The sequence below is a fragment of the Rattus norvegicus genome, assembly GCF_036323735.1.
Source record: "Rattus norvegicus strain BN/NHsdMcwi chromosome Y unlocalized genomic scaffold, GRCr8 chrY_unlocalized_11, whole genome shotgun sequence".
In the NCBI taxonomy this organism is placed as follows: Eukaryota; Metazoa; Chordata; class Mammalia; order Rodentia; family Muridae; genus Rattus; species Rattus norvegicus.
Genome location: NW_026947369.1, coordinates 428,899 through 456,219, shown reverse-complemented (window position 1 = coordinate 456,219; position 27,321 = coordinate 428,899). Strand labels below are relative to the sequence as shown.

At 37.9% G+C, this 27,321-nt stretch overlaps 1 long non-coding RNA gene across 1 annotated transcript in view; it reads right to left on the bottom strand.

The window, feature by feature from the left end:
• LOC134484574 (uncharacterized) overlaps positions 1-21,636 on the bottom strand; it is a 50,301-nt gene extending 28,665 nt beyond the window's left edge. The window contains exon 1 of the long non-coding RNA XR_010062048.1: positions 21,045-21,636. This is a non-coding gene — a long non-coding RNA (uncharacterized LOC134484574). The remainder of the gene's footprint in view (positions 1-21,044) is intronic.
• Between the last annotated feature and the right edge of the window lie 5,685 nt (positions 21,637-27,321).

Sequence of the window (27,321 nt, the reverse complement as noted above, 5' to 3'; positions counted from 1 at the left end):
TAGGCAGTGATTGATACGTATGAATTTGTAGTCCAGGGTCAGTTCATGTATAGTTTTTGGGTACTAACTTAGTTTCTGGAAGTTCTGCTTGGATGGCACTTTTGTTTATATGGGGTCTCAAGCCCCTTCAGCTCTTTCAGGCCTTTCTCTGATTCCTTCACCTGGGATCCCTTTCTCAGTTCAGTGGTTTGCTGCTGGCATTTGCCTAAGTGTTTCCCATATTCTGGATTTGTCTCTCAGTAGAGATCTACATCTGGTTTCTGTGAGCCTGCACTTCTGTCCTGCTTCATCCATCTTATCTCGTTTGGTGGTTGTATATGTGTGGGCCCCATTTGAGGCAGGCTCTGAGAGGATGTTCCTTTTGCCTCTGTTCTATAATGTGCCACCCTATTCCCTGACAAGGGTATTCTTGTCTCATTTTTAAAGGAAGAGTGAAGCATTCACATTTTGGTCATCCTTCTTGACATTCATGTGTTCTGTGCGTCTAGGGTAATTCGACCATTTCGGCTAATAGCACTTACCAATGAGTGCATACCATGTGTGTTTTTATGTGATTGGGTTACCTCACTCAGGATGGTATTTTCCAGTTCCAACCATTTGCCTATAAATTTAGAAGAGTCATTGTTTTTGATAGCTGAATAATATTCCATTGTGTAGATGTACCACATTTTCTGTATCCATTACTTTGTTGAAGGAATCTGGGTTCTTTCTTGCCTCTGTCTATTATAAATAAGGCTGCTATGAACATAGTGGAGCATGTGTCTTCGTTATATGTTGGGACACCTTTTGGGTATATGCCCAAGAGAGGTATAGCTGAGTCCTCAGATAGTTCAATGTCCAATTTTCTAAGGAACCTCCAGATTGATTTGCAGAATGGTTGTACCAGTCTGCAATCCCACCAACAATGGATGGGTGTTCCTCTTTCTCTATTTCCTCACCAGCATCTTATATCACCTGGGTTTTCATCTTAGCAATTCTGACTGGTATAAGGTGGATTCTCAGGGTTGTTTTGATATGCATTTCCCTTTTGACTAAAGATGGTGAAGATGTCTTTAAGTGTTTCACTGCCATTCTAAATTCTTCAGCTGTGATTTCTTTGTTTTGCTCTGAATCGCATTTTTCAATAGGGTTTTTTGACTCCCTTTAGTCTAACTTCATGATTCTTTGTATATTTTGGATATTAGCCCTCTCTCTGTTGTACGATTGGTAAAGGTCTTTTTCCAATCTGTTGGTTTCCATTTTGTCCTAACAACAGTGTCCTCTTCCGCACAGAAGCATTGTAGTTTTATGAGATCACATTTGTCTATTCTTGATCTTAGAGCATGAGCCTTTGGTGTTTTGTTAAGGAAATTTTCTCCAGTGCCCATGTGTTCGAGATGCTTCCCCACTTTTTCTTCTGTTAGTTTGAGTGTATCTGGTTTGATGGGGTGGTCCTTGATCCAATTGGACTTAAGCTTTCTACAGGGCAGTAAGTGTGGATCAATTTGCGTTCTACATACTGACTCCCAGTTGAACCAGCACCATTTGCTGAAAATGCAATCTTTTTTTCCATTGGATGGTTTTGGCTCCTTTCTCAAAAATTAAGTGACCATGGGTGTATGGGTTCATTTCTGGGTCTCAAGTTCTATTCATCTGGTCTATCTGCCTGGCTCTGTCTCAATGCCATACAGTCTTTATCACTGTTACTCTGTAATACTGCTTGAGTTCAGGGATAGTGATTCCCAAGGAAGTCTTTTATTGTTGAGGACAGTGTTAGCTATTCTGTATTTTTTGTTATTCCAGATGAATTTATAAATTGATCAGTCTAACTCCATGAAGAATTGGATTGGAATTTTGATGGGGATTGGAAAGAATCTTTAGATCGCTTTGGTATAATGGCCATTTTTACTGTATTAATCTTGCCAGTCCATGAGCATGGGAGATCTTTCCATCTTCTGAAATCTCCTTCAGTTTCTTCAGAGACTTGAGGTTCTGCTCATACACATCTTTTACTAAGTTGGATCAAGTCACCTGAGATATTTTATATTATTTGGGGTTATTATGAAGGGTGTCATATCCCTAGTTTCTTTCTCCACTTGTTTAGCTTTTTTGCAGAGTTTTTTTTTTTGTTTGTTTGGTTTTTTTTTTTTTTTTATACCCATCCACTTTGCTGAAATTTTTTATCAGGCTTATTAATTCTCTGGTGGTACTTTTAAGGTCACTAAGTATAGTATCATATCAACTACAAAAAGTGTTATTCTGACTTTTTCCTTTCCGATCTATATCCCTTTGACCTCCTTCAGTATCTGCTTGCTGTGGCTAAGATGTCTAGAACTATATTGAATAAGTTGTGAGAGAGTGGGCAGTCTAGTCTAGTTCCTGATTTCAGTGTGATTGCTTCAAGTTTGTCTCCACTTAGTTTAATATTAGTTACGGATTTGCTGTATATGTTTATGTATGGGACATAAATTCCTGTCCTATCCAGGACTTTTATCATCAAGGGAGGTTGAATTTTGTCAAAATCTTTCTCAGCATCTAATGAAAGGATCATGTGGTTTTCATCTTTTTGTTTTTTTATGCAGTGGATTAGGTTGTTGGTTTTCTGTATATTAAAGCATCCCTGCAAGCATGGGATGAATTCTACTTAATCATAGTGGATTATTGTTTAATGTGTTGTAGGACTAGGTTTGAAAGAATTTCTTTGAGTATTTTTGCGTCCATATTGATAAAAGAAATTGGTCTGAAGTTCTCTTTCTTTGTTAGGTCTTTCTGTGTTTTAGTTATAAGAGTAATTGTGCCTTCATGAAAGCAATTTGGTAGTACTCCATCTGTTACAATTTTACGGAATAGTTTGGACAGTATTGTTATGAAATTTTCAGTTAATTTTGGATGGATTTCTGCACTACACCCTTCAGATACTGGACTCTTTTTGGTTGGGAGAGTTTTGATGATTTCTTGTTTTCCTTTGTGAGTTTTGGGTTGTTTAAATGGTTTATCTTTTCCTGATTTACCATTGGTACATTGTATTTGTCCAGAAAATTTTCCTTTTTTTCCAGATTTTCAAGTTTTGCTGAACATAGGCTTTTGTAGTAAAATAATATTTTTTTTTAAATTTACTCTGATTCTGCTGTTTTGTCTCCCTTTTTAATATTTGATTTTCTTAATTTGGACACACTCTCTGTATCCTCTGGCTAGTCTGGTTATGGGTTAATGTATCCTGTTGATTTTCTCAGAGAGCCAGTTATTGGTTCTGTTGATTCTTTGTATAGTCTCTTTTTTTCTACTTGGTTGATTTCAGCCCTGTGTTTGATTATTTCCTGCTTTCTACTACTCCTGCATATATCTGCTTCTTTTTGTTCTAGAGGTTTTAGGTGTCTTGTCAAGCTGCTGATGTATGCTCTCTTTTGTTTCTTTCTGCAGGCACTCAGAGCTATGAGTTTTCGTTTTGCACAGCTTTCTTTGTGTTCCAAGAGTTTGGGTATACTGTACCTTCATTTTCATTACAATCTAAGAAGTCTTTAATTTCTTCCTTTAAAATTTCCTTGACCAAGTTATCATTCAGTAGAGCATTGCTCAAATTCCATGTATGTGTAAGTGTTCCTTCCTAATTTTTATTGAAGAACAGCGATAGCCCATGGTTGTTTGATAGAGTGCATGTAACTATTTCTATCTTTCTGTATCATTTGAGGACTGCTTTTTGACTGATTATATGATCAATGTTGGAGAAAGTGCCATGAGGTGGTGAGAAGAATGTATATTCTTTGTTTTGGATAGATTGTTCTCTAAATATCTGTTAAGTCCGTTGGGTTTATACCTTCTGGTAGTCTGTCTATGTCTCTGTTTAATTTCTCTTTCTGTGATCTGTCCAGTGGTGAGAATGTGGTGTTGAAATCTCGTACTCTTATTATTTGCGGTGCCATATGTTCTTTGAACTTTAGTAAGGTTTCTTTTATGTATGCAGGTGCCCTTGTATTTGGAGCATATATATTTATGATTTCGAATTATTCTTGGTGGATTTTTCCTTTGGTGAATATGAAGTGTCCTTCCCTATGCTTTTTTATGACTTTTGGTTGAATGTCAATTTTATATGATATTAGAATGGCTACTTCAGCTTCTTCTTCAGACCATTTCCTTTGAAAGTTTTTTTCCAGACTTTTACTCTGAGGTAGTGTCTGTCTTTGTCTCTGAAGTGTGTTTCCTGTAGTGCAAATCGCTGGGTCCTCATTACATATCCAGTGGGTCAATCTGTGTATTTTGAGTGGGGAATTGAGTCCATTGATGTTGAGGGATATTACGGAATAGTGACAGTCACTTTCTTTTATTTTCATAATTTGAGGTTAGTTAATGTTTGTGTGCTTCTCTTATCTTTGTTTTGTTCTGAAAATATTAATTTCTTGCTTTATCTATAATTTTACTTGCCTCTTTTTTTTGGGTTATGCCATTAGTGTCCTGTGTAGGACTGGATATGTAGAAAGATATTCTGCAAATTTGGTTTTGTCATGGAATATCTTGCTTCTCCAGTTGACAGTTTTGCTGAATACAGTAGCTTGGAATGGCGTTTTTGTTCTCTTAGTGTCTGTATGACATCTGTCCAGAATCTTCTGGCTTTCATAGTATCAGGTGAGAATTCTGGTTTAATTCTGATAAGTTTGCCTTTATATGTTACTTGACCTCTTCCCTTACTGCTTTTAATATTTTTATTTATTTTTTTGATTTTGTTGTTTTGACTATTATGTGATGGGAGGATTTCCTTTTCTGTTCCAATCTATTTTGAGTTCTGTAGGCTTTGTGTATGTTTATGGGTATCTCTTTCTTTAGATAAGGGAAGTTTTATTGTATAATTTTGTTGAAGATATTACTGTCCCTTGATGTTGACAGTCTTCACTCTCTTCTATACCTGTTATCCTTAGGTTTGATCTTCTCATCGTGTCCTGGATTTCCTGTATGTATTGGGCTAGCTGCTTTTCCATTTTACATTATCTTTGACAGTTGTGTCAATGATTTCAGTGGAATCCTCTGCTGCTTAGATTATGTCTTCTATCTCTTTTATCCTGTTGGTGATTTTCACATCTGTGACTCCTGTTCTCTTTCCTAGGTTTTCCATTTCCATGGTTGTCTTCCGTGTGCTTTCTTTATTGTTTCTAATTCTATTTTTAACTGCTAGATGGTTTTATTTATTTCCTTCTCCTGTTTTGCTGTTTTTCCAGAAGTACTTTAAAGTATTTTTGAGTACTCTCTTTCAGGGATTCTACTTGTTTACTTCTGAATTTTCTATTGTCCTGTATATTCTTAAGTGAGTTATTTATGACCTTCTTAACATCCTCCATCGTTAAAATAAAATGTGAATTTAAATCTAGATCTTGCTTTTCTGGTGTGTTTAGATATACAGTGTTTGTTTTGATGGGAGAATTTGGTTCTGTTGTGCCTAAATAGTCTTGATTTCTGTTGCTTGTGTTCCTGACTAGCCATCAGGTTGTCTCTACATTTAGCATGTCTTGGTCTTTCTGACAGTGATTGACTGCCCTTTAGGCTCATGTGTCAGGATTGCTGTAGACCTGTTTTCCTGTTTTTTTTTTTAACCTAGTTATGGGAACAGATTATTCTGCTCTCAGGCATGTAGGTGGTCCTGTCCACTGGCTTTCAACTGTCCCTGTGGGCAGGAACCAGAAGGAAATTACCATACTTCTCCTAGGTCCCTCTGTAGAGGATGGGTTCACAGATGGCACAAAATGTTTTCCTCTTTAGTCAGGAATCTGGGCAGAGTGTAGTCCTCTCTGGATTCCCAGGAGTGTCTACTTCTCTGAAGGTCTAGTTCCCCCACACTCAGGATTTGGTACAGGGAGCTGTTTGACCAGTTCAGTTCATATCCAGGCACAGTCTGGAACATGGTGCTCCTTTAGCTTTACTCCTCCTACATTGCTGTGTCCAGAGGCACTAGGCAGTTTTGTCTTGGGCTAGAGGTGTGGGCAATGGTGGGCAGAAGTGGCAGTCTCTGTGCCTTGTACGCTCGGTATTGCCCAAAATCCTGGGTGATCAGCTATCTCTTCCACAGCATCTAGGATCGGGAGCTCTGGGCAGGGATCACGGAGGTTCAGGAGCCAGCTAGAAACTGGAGTGCCTGGTCCCGAGGTAGTTTTTCTTTTGCTTGTCCTGAGCGCACGAGTCAGCTCACTTTGAGCAGGCCTGAATTCGCTCATTGGGCTGACTTGCAGCTTTCCATGAAGGCTGCAACCAGAAATGTTCTGCCTCTACTGCTCCTAGGTCCCTATGCACAGGAGGCCCACACTGAGCTAGGTCTTTTTTTCTTGATTCAGGAAAGTGAGCAGAGTTCTCAGGAGTTTCTTCCCCTCTCATGGTCTAAGACTTCCTCACCCCACACGAGATTAGGGTGTAGAATACTGTTTGGACCAGTTCATATACAGGAGCAGTTTGGACTGCAAGGCTCCTGCAGCTTGACTGCTCCTATATTCATCTGTCCAGAGGCACTATGCAGTTTCCTCTTGGGCTAGCGATGTGGGCACAGGTGCACAGAAGTGGGAGTCTCTCCTTCCCTGAGATCTCAATATTGCCCACTCTTCTGGGTGATCAGCTCTCTGTCCCACAGAGTTTCCAAAGGAGGTTCAAATGTTCATTACCTATCCTGCAGGTCTCCAGTCTTTCCAATTCTCCTCCATAGTGTGTTGGAGAAGACCCCTCTAATCAAGGGGAGGTACAACAGGCCCCATCAGACAAAGACGCATGCAAAAGTTCTTCTCTTAAAGGTAATTTCAGTGATTTCTCATATTCCACAAATGGATTAATTCCTGCCTCTCTCCACAAGAGACTTTAATACCTTTGCCACCTGTCAAAGCAGGGCAGAGCTATGTTCACTCAGAAAGACAGTCTAAGATGTTCCCCATCTCCACCACAGTGTCATAAGCAATCAGCTTTCGGTTAAATGAGTTTGAAACCTGATTCTGCTGACAAAGGGAATTTCAGAAATTTCCTATTAAACAAAGAGCACTTTCAATGTACTACACTATTAAAAATGGGTTTAAATCATCACTTATGGTCCAAGGGGGACAAAATGCAGTCACAAATCCCCAAGTGAACCTCATAAGACACATACAAGCCCAAGAAGAGAGAAACCTTTCTGCATGTACACCATTAGATCAAGGACCATTGCCAATTAGAAGGGGCTCTTTAGATTTCCACAACACGCAAGATGTGGTAGAAAACTCTGAGTCTACCCAAGGGTCTCTTGTGCCTTGTGCTTATAAAGAAATGGGATGTACTGCCCTCACCATCTCCCCCAGTGCTTCCTATGTCCTTATACATCAGAGAATCATTCAAATATCCTGTACCACCCAAAAGGACCCTCCTGACTTGTCATTAGACCAGGAAGAGACAAGTTTATCACAACACACAGTCAATGAGCCATGCAGACTCCATATTTACACAATGCATAGAGAAGAGTAAATATCCCCTTTCTCCACAGGGGACTCTAGGTCATTCTGTCCAAAAGGAGAGGCTCCAAAATTTTCCACATATACATCAGAGATGCTAGAATTTCTCAAAACTAAGCAGGATACTCTGAGGAGTACTCTATCTCATAAAGAGATTGTGGGACAAGAAACATCTACTAAAGGCATTCTTCATACAGCCACATCTTAAGAAACGGCTTGTGGATGTGACACGTATACAAAAGATTTTCTTGGATATATTCCATCTGTAGGGAACATTATGGATCCAACCATATGTGAAAGAGTAGTGGTGGAACATAATATGCGAACACACGTGTCTGTAGCATCCTCGACATCTGAGGAAACCAAATCCTTGGATTCCATTTGTGCAAAAGAATGCATACGACCTCTGCAAATTTCACAGGAGGATATGGGAACTTCCTTGTCTCCTCAAGATCAGCCATCTTCCCCAACTACAGAAGATGCTACACACTCTTCCAAATGTGCACAAAGGGTTTCCTGTCCTTCTTTATACCCACAAGGGGACCCAGAACATCTGCCAAATACCTCAAAGTCTCTGGATTTTACCTAATCTCCTGAAGGGGCCTTGGAACCTGTTTTGCCTATCAATCAGGCTAGATAAACTGACTCTTTTATACTAAAGTCTGTTTCCTCTTTTCCAGCAGAAGTAATTTTTCTTGGAACTTCCTCAATTTCAGAACAATATATAGAAACATCCTTATTTGCTCATGAGACTCTCAGACTTCTCACATATGTCCATGATGCTTTAGGAGAGGTCAGCTCTTCAGAGGAAGCTCTAATACCTAACCCCCATTCTGACTTCAGTCAGGATTTCTCCACATATACACAGTACATTAAGACCTTCCTCACCTGAGGAGGATGTCTTAGGATCTACTGAGTCTGAACACCATTCTTTACAACTATCCCCATTTACCCAAGTAGATTTATTTCACATGTTCACTCTGGGGAGAAATAGTCGACATCCTCCCTCAACCAAAGTGGACCACAGGCATCCAGTTTCTAGAAACAAAGGGTTAAGATTTTATTCTTCTTATGGAGTCTTGAAAAATTTCTCCTCTAAGGAAGACAGTTTCAACTTTCCCCTTCTGCCAAAAGGAATCTTGTGCCATCTTTTTCTGCAAAAGAGACACCAAAAGCTACAACTACTCTTCAGGTGAGTCCCACACCTTCTCCATCTGTCCAAAGGGCCTTTGGATTTTCAAAAAATGACGAAGGAAATGTGAAAAGTTACCAGTCCATTCAAGGGAATGCTGGACATCCCATGTCGTCCAATGATGCTCAAAGTGATTTTTTCATTGTGCAAATTACACTTCAAAAATACAAAACTTTTTTATATTTCCAAAGGTCTGAAGGAATGTCCACATCGAAAAGAAAATCATTTGGACTTTATGCCATTAGCCTAAGTATACTAGAAAAATCACATGTCTTCTAAAACATCTAAAAATCAATCGGGCTCTAGCACTCTTCCTGGGAAACACTTACCATTAGCCATACAATCCCCAGGACAATTGAAATCTAAAAAGGGGTATCTACAAACTTTACCAAAAGTCTTCTTCTGCCCAAAAGTCTTAAGGATATTCAGCAACTTCTCCAAGAGCTCGGTGCACCTAGATTTTTATGAATTAAAGTCATCTTCCCAGGGTATTTTCCAAAGAACCACATATTTCTTCTTTTATGTTATACCAAGAAGAGGCCCAGCTTCCTTCTCTGTATCTATGATGTCTTCATCCTATTTGTTCTCCCTCCCAAATGGATATTTACTCTGAATTAGAGGCCAATTAGTAAACCATAGATATAAGGACGAATATATTAGAGGCAGTGGCTGTCAAGATGACACTTGTGATGTCACAGAAGAAGCTAGGGCTCTCCAGGATACAAGGGTTTTTTTAGGCACTGCCTAATGATGAGGTCACTGAGAACTGCCATGGCCTACCTGCTGAACAGATCTCCTTACAATGACCAGATTCAACGGTTCCCTGTCCGGGAATGTCTCCTGAGACACAGTGATAACCTTTATAAGCTACATCTCTCTAAAGCTAGAGACTTCCTCTCTGCTTCATTAGTGGTTACATGCTCTGAAAGAAGAAAGTTAGTCAGGTGCTTGGCATGGGTAAAAAATATCTAGGAATGTGGAGAGAAGGAGATTCTTCTGGAGATTAATTTTATTCCCAGGTCCAATCCTGTGACATAATGTTCAATTCCCTAGGTGTTCTCGTTTTCCAAGTGTCAGTATTTTCCCTAGAGACCTTTAATTGAGTGACTTTTGTGCTACATTTTCTGAATGTAAATTCATTGATAAGGGACTATATATATATATGTATATATATATATATATATATATATATATATATATATATATGTATATATATATATATATAATTTATTCCTGCATGTGTACTCAAAATTTCATTTTTCCAATTCCATTTTATGCAATAAAATTGGATACAAACGGGGACAAGATATAGAGTGAATATAACAGTGTAAATATTGTTTAGGTCCTTCAAATGATGAACTCCCAAATCCTTATTTTATCCATAAATTACCAGACATCAGTTAAGCAAAGGACAACATGGATTATAGAATGTGGTTTAGTAGTTCAATTAGACATCAGTTCTCTAATATCGACCTTCCTGTGTTCCCAGGGAAAGACTTGAGGTTTTTGGATGTTTTACCATGATTCTTTCTTCAGGACAAACATCAGTTTCAGGGTGGTGGGCAGCAAGAAGAATGGCTTGAGGTCCACTGAAACCTCAAATTCAATAGGTTATAAGAACAGGAGGTAGTCTATTTGAAATTGTCATTTTTGGATCCTATATACTTGACCTGGTTTCAATTCTTGACATATTCCAATAAATATTCCATCAAAATTCATAGTAGTAGGAGCCACCAAAAGTATATATATATATATATATATATATATATATATATATATATATATATTGATATACCTGGCACCAAAACTAGATATTATTGTTGAAGCTAAGAAATGCATGCTGTCAGGAACTGAATATAGATTTTTCTTGAGAGACACAGCTAGAGCATGTCAAATACAGAAGTGAATGCCAGTGGCAAACCAGAGAACTGAAAATGGACCTCATGTTTGTAGATGTTGAGAAATGACTACAAGAGCTGAAAGGACTTTCAACCCCATAAGAACAACAATTCAACTAAGCAGAGCTTTCTGGTACTAAACCAATATTCAAAGACAGTGTATGGACAGACCTATGGCTCCAACTGCACAGGTAACAGATGATGGCCTTGTTGGGCCCCAATGGATGGAGAAGCCCTTGCTCCTCCCTAGGTTTGCCTCCCCAGTTCATGGGAATGTCAAGGTGCAGTAAGGGGGCTTATAGAAGTAGGTTAGTGGGACTGTTTAGGGATCTCATGGTCAGGAACCTGGGAAAGGAAATAACATTTGAATTGTAAATTTAAATATATTCAATTAGAAAAAGCAATAAAAGTTGCTTAAGAATTAAAAAAATGAGAGAAAAAAAAAAGAAAAGTTAACTGTCAGCCAATCAAACCTATTGACTCAGAAATCTAAAGGGTAACTGTCAGGGAAAGATAGTCTGAATAATACTAGTGGAAAGACTGAGATGATGAAGTCTCAAATAGAAGCACTTCTCTCTCCCTGATATCAGTGTCAGACACAAACTCCACTATAGGAATCCAAATCATGGAGGAGTTTACACAGCTGAGGACACAATACATGTCTTTCCATTCTTCCTTGGGACTTTTCTCTTCTAGGAAAAATTATAAAAGCCATGAGCTCTCAGACAACAACTGGGTCCTTTCCAACACCTGGCTTTTGGTATAAAGAAATTAATGATATAAACTTTCTGACATCAAGGAACCATAACAAGCAGGGATGTCCAGCTGTTTCTGGGAGGCTCTCAGTTCCTGATTCCAATATGTTGAAGGCTCAAATAAAGAATAACTCTTCAGCTAACCCACTCAACCCCTAAACAGGCTCACTCAGTTTTCCAATGGACCAAGTATTTCTTCCTCTTTTATACAAATAAAGAAGGCCAGCTTCCTTCTCCCCATCACTATTCTCTTTACCCTCTTTCTTCTCCCTCCAATACGGCTGTTTATTCTGAATTAGAGGCCAAGTAGTAAACCCTAGAGGTACTGAAGGAATATTTGAAAGGCAGTTGCTGTCAGGACAACACTTGTAACATTACAAAAGAAGCTAGGGCTCTCAAGGATACAAAAATTTTCAGGCAGGGCCTAATGATGATGTCACTGAGAACTGCCATGGCCTACCTGCTGAACAGCTTTCTTTACATTGACCAATTTCAAGGGTTCCCTTACAAGGAGTTTCTCCTGTGTCACAGTGGAAACCTTTACATACTCCATCTCTCTCAAGTTAAGTACTTCTCTTTGTTTCATTAGTGGTTACATGTTGTGAATGGAGAAATTTAGTCAGGGTCCTGGCATGGGTACAAAAGATCTAGGAACATGGATTGGAGGAGAATCTTCTGGATAATAATTTTATTCCTAGATACATTCCTGTGTCATACTCTTAAATTTCCTAAGTTTTCTCTGCTTCTCAAAGGCAACTATTTTTCCTGCAGCCCTTCAGTTGAATGAATATTGATTTAAATTTTTTCTACATACCTTGATAGGGGACATTACATATATTCCTGAATGTGTACTCAAAAATTCTGTTTTCCAATTGACTTTTTGCAATGATTATGGCAACAAAGGAGGAACAGCTATAGAGTGAATATTAAATGACCCGCGCTATTGTCTTGCCAGCAAGAACGCACGCGGCCACAAGGATCCTTGTGCAGGAAAGCATTTATTGCATCTTGAAGAGGAGCAGCACCGCGGCCCCAGAGAGTGTTAGTTTTTATCCCCCAAAGCAACGTGTTCCTTCCTGATTGGCTGCATAGCCGTATTCTCATTGGAACGCCCCAGAGTGGGCAAAGACTTGGCGTGAACAAACCTTTGCGCATGCGCACTTCGTCCTTCGGGGGGGAAAATAGCTGTACCCTGTAGTAACAGACAACAGCTGGTATGGGTGACTACCAAAAATTAAAGTGTAAATCTTTTGTACCTTCTTCAAATGATAAACTCCAAAATTCTTATTTTATCCAAAAATTACAAAACATCATTAAAGTAAAGGACTGCATGAACTATAGAATGTGTTTCTGTAGTCCCATTAGATATCAGTTCTCTAATATCTACCTTCCTGTATTCCCAGGAAGAGAGTTGAGGTTTTTGGATGTTTTACCATGATACTTTCTATAGCCCAAACATAAGATTCATGAGGATGTGCAGTATGAGGAATGGCTTGAGGTCCACTGAAACCTCAGCTTCATTAGGTTCATAAGAACAGGAGAGAGTCTATTTGGCACTGTCATTTGTGGATTCTACTTTCTTGACTTTATTTCCCAGAATCCATGCTAAAATTCCACTTAACCTCATATCTATAGGATATATATATATATGCATACATATATATATGTATATATATAGATAGATATAAATATAGATATATAGATATATGTAAATACACACACACACATATATATATATGCATACATATATATATATATATGCATATATATAGATAGATATAAATATAGATATATAGATATATGTAAATACACACACATATATATATATATATATATATATATATATATATATATATATATATCAGCCAACAAAACTAGATAAAATTGATGAAGCATAGACTTCCATGATTAGAAGAAACGGATATAGCTCTTTCTTGAGAGACACAGCTAGAGCATGTCAAATACAGAAGTGAATAGTAGTGGCAAACCAGTGAACTGAAAAAAGATCTCTTGTCTGTAGATTTTGAGAAAGGATTATAACAGCTGAAAGAGCTTTCAATCCAATAAGAAAAACAATGCCAACCAAGCAGAGGTTTCAGGTACTGTTCGAATATTCAACGATTGTACATGGATAGACCTATGGCTCCAACTGCATATGTAGCAGAGAATGGCCTTGTATGGCACCAGTGGAAGGAGATGCCCTTGGTCTAAAAAATTGCTAAATAATAAAAAATAAGTTAAAGATAAGAAAACTGCCATCTAATCACACACATTGACTGAGATATATAAAGGGTCACTATCAGGCAACTGGAGTCAGAGTAATACTAGAGGAAAGACTGATATGATGAATTAGAAACACGTCTCTTTCCCAAAACCAGTATCAGACACAAACTGCAATATAGGTATCCAAATAATCAAGGAGTTTATTCTTAGCTGAGGACACATTACTTGTCTTTCACTTCTTCCTTAGGACCTTTTTCTTCTGGGCAAAAAAAATAAAAGCCATGAGCTCTAAAGGAAGAACAGTGCCCTTCCAAACACTTGACTTTTGGGATAAAGATATTAATGATATAAACTCTCTGACTTACAGGAACCACTAGAAGCTTGGAAGTCCAGATGCTTGTGACAGGCCCTGAGCTCCTTATATCATGTGTTGAAGGCGCATATCAATTCTATCTCTTCAACGTAACTACTCAGCTCCTACCAAGGACTCAGTGAGATTTCCCAGGGTCGACATATTTCTTCCTTATTTTTATACCAAGACAGAAGACCATTTTCATTCTCCCCAACTCTGAGCCTTTCATCCTCTTTGATCTCACTTCCAAATTGATGCCTCCTGTGAACTAGAGGCCAATTAGTTAACCCTATAGGTACTGAAGTAATATCTGAGAGCCATTTGCAGACATGACAACACTTGTAACATCACAAGAAGCTAGGACTCTCCAGGATACAAGAGATTTTTCATGGAGGGCCAAATGATGATATAACTGAGAACTGCCAAGGCCTACCTCTAAACAGCTTTCCTAACATTGACCAGTTTTGTGAGTGCCTTTTCCAGGAGTTTCTCCTGTGACACATGGGAAACCTTTATGTACTCCTTCTCTCTAAAGCTAGAGACTTCTCTTTGGTTCAATAGTGGTTGCATGCTCTGAATGGAGAAAGTTAGTCAGGTTCCTGGCATGGGTAGAAATGGTTTAGGAACTTGGAGTGAAGGAGATTCTTCTGGATAATATTTTTATTCCCAGGTCCATTCCTGTGATATACAGTTCAATTTTCTAGGTTTTCTGTTTTGTAAAGGCCAGTATATTCCCTATATACCTTTAGGTGAATGAATATTGTATTTCACTTTCTTATTGTACATTCCTTGATAGGGGACTTTATAAATATTCCTGAATGTGTACTCAAAAATTCTGTTTTTCTATTCCATTTTCCACAATGATTTTGGCAATGAAATAGGCTGTTGTACAGAGTGAGTATAACAGTGTAAATTCTGTGTACCTACTCAAATAATAAACTCCTAATCCTTATTTTATCCAAAGATTACCAGTCATCAATAAAGCAAATGACCACATGGACTATACATTTCGGATCTCTAGACACATTTGATATCTGTACTACACTATCTACTTCCTGTGTTCCCGTGGCCACACTTGAAGGTTTTAGATGTGTTATCATGATTCTTTCTTAAGGCCAAATATAATAAACAGGAGCATGAGCAGGGAGAAGAAAGGCTTGAGGAACAGTGAAACCTCAACTTCAATACCTTCATAAGTACAGGAGGGATTTCTATTTGATATTTTCATTTGTAAATTCTAAATTCTTGATCTCATTGCACAGAATCCCTGTAAACATTCCACCTAACCACCTAACCAAATACCTGTAGGAGGCAACAAAAGTATATACATACATACATACATACATACATACATACATACATACATACATACATGTATATCAGCCACCAAAACTAGATAAGACTGATGAAGCTAAGAAGTGTATTCTGCCAGGAAACAGATATAGATATGTCCTGAGAGACACAGCTAGAGCATGTCAAATAAAGAAGTGAATGCTAGTGGCAAAGCAGTGACTTGAAATGTACCACTTGTTGGTAGATTCTGAGAAAGGATAACGAGAGCTGAAGGAGCTTTGATCCCCATAAGAACAACAATGCCAAAAACCAGTGATTTCTGGCACTAAACCAATATTCAAAGACTGTTATTGGACAGACCTCTGCATCCAACTGAATATGTAGCAGAGTATAGACTTGTTGGGCACCAATGGAAGTAGAAGGCCTTGGTCTTCCCTTGGTTTGTCTCGCAGTTAAAAGAAATGTGAAGGGAGAGTGAGGTGGTTTATAGAAGAAGTGGAGAGGAACCCGTTAGGGCCCTTATGGGTGGAAACTCTTACAGGAAATAATATTTTAAATGTAAATATAGAAATTTATATGTTTAAGAAAACAAATAAAATTTGTAAAAAATAAAAAATATGAGAAATAAATGATATAATAGTGGAAAGAGTGAGATGGTGAGGTCTCTACTAGAAGTCCTTATCCCTCCCAGATATCAGTGTCAGACACAAACTGCCCAAAGGATATATAAAGCTTGGAGGAGATTACTCTAAGCAAGGGACACAATACTTTTCCTTCCTTTCTTGCTTAGGTCCTTTTTCTTCTTGTCAAAAAGAATAAAGGCCATGTGCTCTCAGGAAAACAACAGTGCCCTTCCCATTACATGGCTTTGGAATAAAAAAAAAATAATTATATTAACTCTCTGTTTTCCAGGAACCATAAGAACAGAGAAGTCCAGATGCTTCTGAGAGGACCCCAGTTCCTGATTGCATATGTGGGAGGCTCATATCAGTGGTATCTGTCCATCAATACCAGTCAACACCTACCAAGGACTCACTGGGCTTTCCCCCACACACATATTTCTTCCATTTTTTAGACCGAGACAGAAGGGCAGCTTCCTTCTACCAATTTCTGATCTCTTCAACTTCTTTGTTCTAACTCCCAAATGGCGGTTTACTCAGACTTAGATGTCAATTACTAAACCCTAGAGGTACTGAAGTAATATCTGAGAGGCAGATGCATACTTGTCAATACTTGAGACATTAAAGAAGAAGATAAAGCTCTCCAGGTTACAAGAGATTTTCAGGCAGGGCCTAATGATGATGTAACTGAGAACTGCCATGGCCTACTTGCTAAACAACTTTCCTTACATTGACCAGATTTGAGGGTGCCCTTTCCTGGTATGTCTCCTGATATTCAGTGGAAACCTTTATGTACTCCATCTCTCTAAAGCTAGAGACTTTTCTTTGCTTTATTAATGGTTACATGCTTTGAATGGAAAAAGTTAGTCAAGGCTAGGAATGGGTAGAAAAGATCTTTTAACATGGAGAGGAGGAAATTCTCCTGGATATTAATTTTATTCCCAGGTACAATCTGAAAAATACAGTACAATTTTGTAGGTTTGTCTATTTCCCAAAGGCCAGTATTTTCCCTACCGACCGTCAATTGAATGAATATTGTATTTCACTTCTTTATTGTACATTAATCGATATGGGAATTTATAAATATTGCTGAATGTGTACTCAAAAATTCTGTTATCCAATTCCATTTTCTGTAATGATTTTGGCAACAAATGTGGCCCAGCTATAGAATGAGTATAACAGTGTAAATATTGTGTACCTATTTGAAATGATAAACTTCCAAATCCTTATTTTTATCCCAAAATTACCAGACATCAGTACAGCAAAGGACAACATGGACTATGGAATTCAATGGTTCTCTAGTCCCATTTGATATCAGTTCTGCATTATCAACCTCACTGTGTTCCCGTGGCCAGACTTGAGGTTTGTGGATGTTTTACCATGATTCCTTCTTGAGGAATAATAAGATACAAGACGAAGGACTGTGAAAGGAATGACTTGACGTCCAGTGAAACCTCAACTTCAATATGTTCATAAGAACAGGAGGGATTTGGCATTGTTCTTTGTAGAATCTACATTCTTGAATTAGTTACACAGAATCCATGTGAAAATTCCCCCTACCCAAGTAGCAGAAGAATATATATATATATATATATATATATATATATATATATATATATATATATATATATCACCAAAACTAGATAAGATTGATGACGCTAAGAAGTGCTTTCTGCCAGGAACCAGATATAGATATTTCCTGAGAGAAACAGCTAGAGCATATTATACACAGAACTGAATGTGTTCTTTTAAAAATATAAAAATAAAATAAAAAAAGTAAAATTTTGTTTTACCCTGCTAACTCTGGCACTGAAGAGTCTGAAATTCTCTGCTAGATATCTTGGGAGAAACACCACCCTGCTCCTCGGCTACCGAGTGTTTCATGCCGTCACACACTCTCCTATACTCAAACCCTCACATAAAAAAACACACAGCACAATAATCTTTGATTTAGTTGATTAGATATAGTTGCCCACTGAAACATACAACGTTGGGTACTATCCCTCACTTAGGAACATTAATAAAGACCTGTAAATACACAGAGCAGAATCTTAAATTCACCTGCCATGGCTTCTCACTCTGTCACATTCCTTTTTCTCTTTTTTCCTCTTGTCTCTTCCTCTTCCTTCAAATATCTCTCCTGCCCATTCTTCCATCTCCTCCATGATAACCGTCCTTCTATCCTATTCCTGCCACTCACATATACTTTACTAATTCAATGGGGAGGTGGTTCTGGTGAATTCACCTGAGTTTTGAGTAGAGAACTATGTAGCTGACCTTGGGGTAGTGGAATTAGCATCAAACACAGATAACTTCAGGGCAAATCACAACATGAACCCTAGTGGCAAACCAGTGAACTGAAAACGAACTTGTTGTTGGTCGATTTTGAGATATGATTAGAAGAGGTGAAGGTGATTTCAACCCCATAAGAGCAACAATGCCAAAGAAACAGAGCTTTCTGGTAATAGACCAATATTCAAAGAATGTACATGAAGAGACCTATGGCACCGATTGCATGTGTTGCAGAAGATGGCCTTGTTGGGCAACAGTGGAAGGAGAACCCTTGGTCCTGCCTAGGGTTGACTCCCAGTTCAAGGGAATGTCAAGGGTCAGTAAGGGGGTATATAAGAGAAGAATAAGGGGACTGGTAATGGATCTTATAATCAGGAAACTGGAAAAGGAAATAATATTTTAAATGTAAATTTAGAAATATACAATTAAAAAACCAATAAAATTTATTAAAAATTAAAAAAATGAAAGTAATAAAAGAAAAGAAATCTACCAGCCAACCACACCTATTGACTCAGAATTTTAAGGGGTCACTGTCAGGGAATGGTAGTCAGAGTATTACTTGTGGAAAGACTGAGATGATGAAGTCTCATCTATAAGCACTTCTCCATCTCCGATATCAGTACCACACAAAAACTGCATTATTAGAATATAATGCATGGAGGAGTTTACTCTGTGCTGAGGACACATTACTTGTCTTAACTTTCTTCCTTAGGATCTTTTCCTTCTTGGCAAAAGGGTAAAAGCTATAAGCTCTCAGAAAAAATTATAGTGCCCTTCCCAACACCTGGCTTTTGGGATAAAGATATGAATTATATAAACTATCTTACTTCCAAGATAAATAATAAGCAGGGAAGTCCAGAAGTTTCTGAGAGGATCCCAATACCTGATTCCCATATGTGGAAGACTCAGATCAAGGCTAACTCTTCAGTGAACCTACTAAACCCCTATACCAGACTCAAGGAGCTTTCCCATTGACCACAAATTTCTTCATTTTTATATCAAGACAAAGGGCCAGCTTCATATACCCCATGTCTAATCACTTCATCCTCTGTGTTCTCCCTCCCAAATGACTGTTTACTCAGCATTAGAGGCCAATTAGTAAATCCTAGAAGTACTGAAGGAATATCTTAAAGGCAGTTGCAGTCAGGACAACACTTGTGACATCACAGAAGAAGCTAGGGCTCTCCAAGATACAAGAAATTTTTCAGAGAGGCCTAATGATGATGTCACTGAGAACTTCCATGGCCTAACTGCTAACCAGCTTTCCTTACCTTGACCAGATTTGAGGGTGCCCTTTCCAGGAGTGTCTCCTGTGAAACAGTGGAATCATATACATATTATGTTTCTCTAAAGCTAGAGTTTTCTCTTTGCTTCATTAGTGGTTACATGCTCTGAATGGACAAAGTTAGTCAGGTGCTTAGCATGGCTGGAAAAGATTTAGGAACATAGAGTGGAGGAGATTCTTCTATATAACATTTTATTCCCAGGTTCATTCCTGTGACATACAGTTCAATATCCCAGTTTTTCTCTGTTTCCCATAGGACAGTATTTTGCCTACAGACCTTAACTGAATGAATATTGTATTTCACTTTCTCATTGTACATTCCATGATATGAGACTTTATTAATATTCCTGTATGTGTACTCAAAAATTCTGTTTCCAATTCCATTTTCACCAAAGCAAAGGACAAAATGACTATAGAATTCAGTTCTCTAGTCCTATTTGGTATCAGTACTACACTATCTACCTTCCTGGTTCCCATTGCTAGACTTGAAGGTCAGATGTTTTACCATGATTCTCTCTGAAGGACAAACATAAGATACTGGAGGACGAGTAGAAAGAAGAATGGCTTGCGGAGCAGTGAAACCTCAACTTCAATAGGTTCATAAGAAATTGAGAGAGTCTATTTGGCATTGTCATTTCTGAACTCCACATTCTTGACCTAGTTGCTCAGTATCCAAGTTACCATTCCACCTAATCACATAGGTGTAGGAGCCACAAGAATATATATGTACATCAGCCACCAAAACTAGATAAGATTGATGTAGCTAAAAAGTGCATTCTGCGAGCAACCAGATATAGATATTTCCTGAGAGACACAGGTAGATCATGTCAACTACAGAAATTAATGCTAGTGGCAAACCAGTGAACTGAAACAGACCTCTTGTTGGCAGATTTTGAGAAAGAATTTCAAGAGGTAAAGGAGCTTTAAATCCCATAAGAACAATGATGTCAATGCTTTCTGGTACTAGACCAATATTCAATGAATGTACTCTGACAGAGCTATGGCTCAAACTGCATGTAGCACAGGATGACCTTGTTCATCACAAATGGAAGAAGAAGCTATTGTTCCTCTCTAGGTTTGTCTCCCAGTTCAAGGGAATGTGAAGGCACAGTCAGGGGGGTTAGAAAAGAAGGAGAAGGATATGGTTAGGAATCTTATGGGTATTAAAATGGGAAATGAAATAACATTAAAGGTAAATATAGAAACGTCAAGTTAAAGAAGCAATAAAAATTGCTAAAACATAAAAAAATGAAAGAAATGAAAGAAGAGAAACTGACAGCTAATCATACCTATTGACTCAGAAAAGTAAAGTGTTAGTCAGTGGAAATATTAGTTGAAAAACTGAAATGATGAAGTCACAACTAATAATACTGCTGCTTCCCAGACTGTACTATAGATACCCAAAATATGGAAGAGTTTACTCTGAGGTATGGACACAATACTGGACTCTGCCTTTTTCCTTAGAACCTTTTTCTTCTTCTCAAAAAGTGTAACGGCCATGAGCTCTCAGGAAAACAACTGTGTCCTTCCCAACACTTGGCTTTTTGAATAAAGAAATTAATGATATAAACTCTCTGATTTCCAGAAACCGTAAGAAGAGGGAAGTCCAGATGCTTCTGAGAGACTCCATGTTCCTGATTCTCATAGGTGGGAGGCTCAGATCAAGGCTATCCCTTTAGCAATCCCACTAAATCCTTACCAAGTACTCACTGAGCTGTACCAAGGACCACGTATTTCTTCCTTTTTTTATACCAAGACAGAAGGCCAGCTTCCTTCGTTCTCCCCATTTCTGATCTCTTCATCCTCTTTGTTCACCCTCCCAAATTGATGTTTACTCTGAATTAGAGGCCAAATAGTAAACCCTAGAGGATCTGAAGGAATATCTGAGAGGCAGTTGCTGTCAGGACAACACTTGTGACATCACAGAAGATAGGGATCTCCAGGTTAAAAGAGATTTCTCAGGAAGGCCTAATGATGATGTCTCTGAGAACTGCCTTGGCCTACTTGCTTAAAAGCTTTCCTTACATTGGCCAGTTTTGAGAGTGCCTTTTCCAGGAGTGTCTCCTGAGACACAGGGGAAAACTTTACATATTCCATCACTCTAAAGCTAGAGACTTCTTCTTGCTTCTTTAGTGGTTTCATGCTCTGAATGGAGAACGTTATTCAGGCACTTGCCATGGGTAGAAAAGATCTAGGAACATGGGGAGGAGGAGTTTATTCTGGATAATAATTCTATTCCCTGGTCCATTCCTGTGACATACACTTCAGTTTCCTAGGTTTTCTCTCTTTCCAAAAGTCCAGTGTTTTCCCTACAGACCTTTAATTGATTGAATAGTATTTCATTTTTGCATTGTCCTTTCCTTTATAGGAGACTATATGTGTATATATATATATATATATATATATATATATATATATATATATATTCTGAATATGTACTCAAAAATTCTTTTTGCAATTCCATTTTTGAAATGAATTAGCAAGAGAGTGAATATAACAGTGTAAATATTGTATACCTAATTCAAATGATAAACTCTTAAATCCTTATTTTACCCAAAATTTATGAGACATCAGTAAAGCAAAGGACATCATGGACTATAGAATGCAGGTCTCTAGTCTCATTAGATATCAGTTCTATAATATCTACCTTCCTATGTTCAAAGGGCCAGACTTAAAGATTTTGGAGGTTTTACCATGATTCTTTCTTCAGGCCAAACACAAGACTCAGGGGAATGAGCAGGAAGAGAAATGGCTTGATGTCCAGAGAATCCTCACCTTCAATAGGTTCATAATAACAGGAGGGAGTCTCACTGGCATTGGCCTGTGCTGATTCTACATTTTTAGCTATTTGCACAGAATCCATCCTAAAATTCCACATAACCACATAGCTGTAGGACCCACCAAATATATACATATATAGATATAGATAAAGATATAGATATATATATAGAGAGATAAAGATATAGATAAAGATATAGAAAAAGATATAGAAATTGGAAATTGAGATAGAGGTAGGTAGATAGATAGATAGATAGATAGATAGATAGATAGATAGATAGATAGATAGATTGATAGATAGATCTGCCACAAAACTACATGAAATTGATGACGCTAAGAAGTGGATGCTGCCAGGAAAAGGATATAGATCTTTCCTGAGAGACACAGGTAGAGCATGCCAATTACAGAAATGAAGGTTATTGGCAAACCATTGGAATGCAAATGGACTCCTTGTTAGTAAATTTGGAGAAAGAATTACCAGGGCTGAATGGGCTTTCAAGCCCATAGGAAGACAATGACAATGACCTATAGCTTTCTGGTACTAAACTAATATTCAAACACTGTACATGGACAGTTCTATGGCTCCAACTGCATATGTAGCTGAGAATGGCCTGTTTGGACATCAATGGGCAGAGAAGCAATTAGGCCTACCAAAGCTGGACCCCCAGTGTAGGGGAATGTCAGGGGATGCTGGGAAAGGGAGTAGTTGGTGAGGGGGAACACCTTTATAGAGGAACTGGTGGGGGAAGGGATAGGTGTCTTATGACTGGAAAACTGGGAAAGTGAATAATATTTGAAATTAAAAAATATCCAATTTTTATAACAGGAAAAATAAAAGTTTAACAAGCTAAAGAGCCAAAGTGACGAATCTCAATCCCACATGAGAAGGAGAAAAAATAAACCCCAGGAGAGAAGAGTGAGGGACCTGGGTGAGAAAGGAGACAGTAAGGGAAAGAGGAGAACATGGTCAGGTATGGATGGGGAGTAGGACTGAAGCCTTGAGTGCCAGCAGAATGAATGGAAAAAAGCAACTTCAGGAACTAAAAGGTTGGGAGTGGGTGGTATCTCTAGAATATTCCAGAGACCTGAGAGGTAACAGACTATCAGGACTCAGTGAAATGTCCAGGAGTTGTGAGAGGGAACTTGTAGAGACTTCCTCCATGAGGAAGAGAGAGCATCAAGTGAGGGATAAGGTTGCCATCCACAAATCAAAACTCTGACCCATATTTCTTCCTCTCTGAAAGAACTTCAGGGACAAAACCAGAGAAGAGCATGAATAAAAGAAATTCCAGTGACCGGCCATATCTGGGACCAGATTAAGTAGAGGCCCCTAAAGCTTGACACTTTTACTCATGCTTTGCAATATTCCTACAACGGACCTGTCATGACTGCCTTCTGAAAGACCCAACAAGCAGCTGAAAGAGTCACATGCAGACAATTACACTCAGCCATTGAACAGAAGCTGCTAAGCCCTGTGGTCAAACTAGGGAAAAACTGGACGAAGCTGAGTAGGGGAGCAGCCCTGTAGAAGGACCAGCAGTGTTAACTAACCTGGACCTCAGTGATTTTTCAGACACTGAGACACCAATGAGGCATCATGCACCAGCTAATATGAAGCCCCTAAAACTGGGGTGCTGGTTCTGGACACAACAAGAGAAGATGCAATTAACTGTCAAGAGACTTGAGACCCCAGGGAGTGGAGAGGTCTGGTAGAATGGGGGTGGAGTGGAAGATAGCTTCATGTGACAGGAAGAATAGGAAGAACACTTCTGGAAGGGAAAGCAGAGCTTGTAGAAGACCTCATGCAGGGAAGTGCGTCATGCAATTGTAAACAAAAAATGTAAAAGGCCTGAACTTTTATATAGAGTGAAAGTTGTTGAAAAATATTTACAAGTGATTCTGAGTGGACTAGATAAATATGTTTATTTACAAATCCATGGTAAATACTAGAAAAATGGCAACAAATAGTAATAGGGCAGAAAAGGAAATAAAGTTAAAGTTGGTACAGGTTTCAATATTGATGTTGTTAATTTCAACATGCTGAAGGTTAGTGGATGAATAATTTGATGAATGACTCATATATACTAACAAAATTTCTTTTTTTTTTATGGTTCTTTTTTTTTTTTTCGGAGCTGGGGACCGAACCCAGGACCTTGCGCTTCCTTTGCAAGCGCTCTACCACTTAGCTAAATCCCCAACCCCCAAAATTTCTTGACTCTATAGTGAAATTCACGGAGGGAGAAAACTATATTATTTAATATTTCTTTTTAAGTACATTTATTTAATTAAATAAAATTCAATAAGGAACCGAAGATAACCCTTTTCATCTCTGACATATCCAATCTCTAAACGGGGGTATAGTGGATGAAACTTCATATAGCATTTGCCTCCTCCAGGTATTATTAATTTAAAATAATAACATAGCAGTGTATCATATTTGTGGGCCTTTCTTATTAATGCCCATTATCTCCTCAGAAGGATATCCATTAAAAGCAATCTAACACAACGTTGTTTCCTTTAAATATTAAAAATCTTGAATATTGTGCTTGCTTATCATTTTAACAGCATAAAAAACCATATGTAATTACTTCGTTTTTACATATCAATATCAATCACTTTACTTTTATGATTTTGATACATACCAAGCATAACAAAGAGCAGACTGTATGCTCTTCAGCAATCCTTACATTTCTCCCATAGTCCATTACATGTGGGCCATATTACAATCAATTAATTTAATATTCTTTGTAAATGACAATGGCAAGCAAATTTAGATTTTTATAATTCATACAATAAAAAAATCAAAGATCCAATGAATAGTTACAGAATTTACTTTTATAGGAAGACAGTAGGTAAATAATACCTTATAATATCGACCCTAATTAACATTGAGTCAGCGCTGGAATATGTGTAATAATGTTTGTAATAAGAATAAGTACTTTTCTGTATCTTTTAAATAGCAATTGGATACAGTCAATAAAGAAGTTTCAGATAAATGTAGAAATAATTAAAAAACTTTTTAAAATTATTCTGAAATTTATTTCTAGAATATCTGAGTTCAACTCTCAGGCTCCATATAACTAGCTAATATAGAGCTGATCACTTGTATTCCATGTGCATACACAATACTAATCTCCATAGGAAATAAATGTGTTAAAATCGCAAAAGCTATATTTATTTAAGAGTAAGATTTTTGACGTTTAAGATTACACCTTTTTTTCCATTTTTATTAAATTGGGTATTTACTATATACATTTCAAATTTTATTCCTTTTCTGTGGTTCCAGGCCATCAGCCTTATCCTCTCCCCCTCCCCTTCTATAATATGGTTGTACTCTCCACATCCATTCCCTTCCTTAAATCACCCATCTGTACTTTCCCCTACATGAAGGGTCCAACCTTAATAGGACCAAGGGCTTCACAATGGTGCCCCAAATGGACTACATATGCAGTTGGAGCCCCGGATCAGATCATGTATAGTCTTTGAGTTGTGGTTTAGTACCTGGAATATCTGGTTAGCTGGCAGTTTTTTTTTCTTTGAGGTTGCAAGTCCCTTAGCTCCTTCAGTCCTTCCTTTAATTCCTCCAAAGGGGGTCTTATGCTTAGTTCAGTGATTTGCTGCTGACATTCATTTCTGTGTTTCAAATGCTCTGGTTGTGTCTCTAAGGAGAGATCTATAAACATTACCTGCCAGCATGCACTTCTTAGCTTCATCAACCTTATCAAGTTTTGACATATATATATATATATATATATATATATATATATATATATATATATATATATATATATATATATATATATATATCCAGCACATGTCCAGCAGACTCTGAGTGGCCATTCCTTCAGTCTCCTAAAACAATGCCGCCCTACACCTATTATGGATATTTTAGTTACCCTTTTAAGGAAGGTGTGAATCATCTCCATTTTGGACCTCTTTGAGTTTCATTTGGTCTGTGCATTGTATGCCAGGTAATTTGAGGATTTGGAGTAATATCGACCTATCAATGAGTTCATGCCTTGTGTGTTTTTCTGTGATTGGGAAACCTCACTCAGGATGATATTTTCTAGGTCCATCCATTTGACTATGAATTACATGCACTCATTGTTTTTAATAGCTGAGTAGTAGTGCTTTCTGAAAATATATGTCATTTACTGTATCCATTCCTCTGGTGAAGGTCATCTGGGTTCTTTCCACCTTCTGAATATTATTAATAAGACTGATATGAACATAGTGTAACATGATTGTTTGTTGTATGTTGGAGCATTTTTGGGTATATGCCCAGGGGAGTTATAGCTTGGTCCTCAGTCAGTGCAATGTCCAATTTTTGAGGAAACTCAGGACAGATTTACAGAGAGGTTGTACCAATTTGCAATCCCAACAACAATGGAGGAATGTTCCTCTTTCTCCACATCCTCTCCTGCATCTGCTATCACCTGAGTTTTTCTCTTAGCCATTCTAACTAATGTAAGGTGGAATCTCAGCGTTGTTTTGATTTGCATTTACCTGATGACTAAGTATGTTGAACATAACAGAAAGCATTTTAAGAAATGATGCTACCCTAGCTGTTGTTCTGTATATAGCTGAGTTCCAATTGATTCATTTCTATCTCTTTCTTAAAAGTTTAAGTCAAAGTGCATCAAAGGAATCTATATAAAACCATATATGCAGAAACCAACAGAAGGCAAAGTGTCAGAAAGTGCCTAAAACACATTTGCACAGGAGAAAAAATTCAGAAAAAATACCAATGGTTCAAGCTCTAAGATCAGCAGTCAATATATGAAATCTCATCAATCTGAACATTTTCTTTAAAGCAAAGTACACTGCCAATAGGACAAAACAGAAATCTACATATTTGGAAAAGACTTTAAACAACCCTATATCTGGTAGTGTGGCATAATAAAAAATGTAGAAATAATTCAGAAAGGTAAACTCCCACACAACCAAGTAACCCAACTCTTAAAATGGGTTAGAGAGATAACCTAGTATTCTCAACTGAGGTATCTCAATAGCTGAAAACACATCATAAAATGTTCAACTTCCTTAGTTATCAGAAAAATGCAAAGAGAAATGAACTTGAGAGTCTACATTACACCAGTGTGACTAAGACAAAAACTAATTCAGTAGCAGAGTAGGCTAGGATGTAGAGAAAGTGGAACACTCCTCCCCTTCTGGTGGGATTGGTATCTATACAGCCACTTTGGATGTC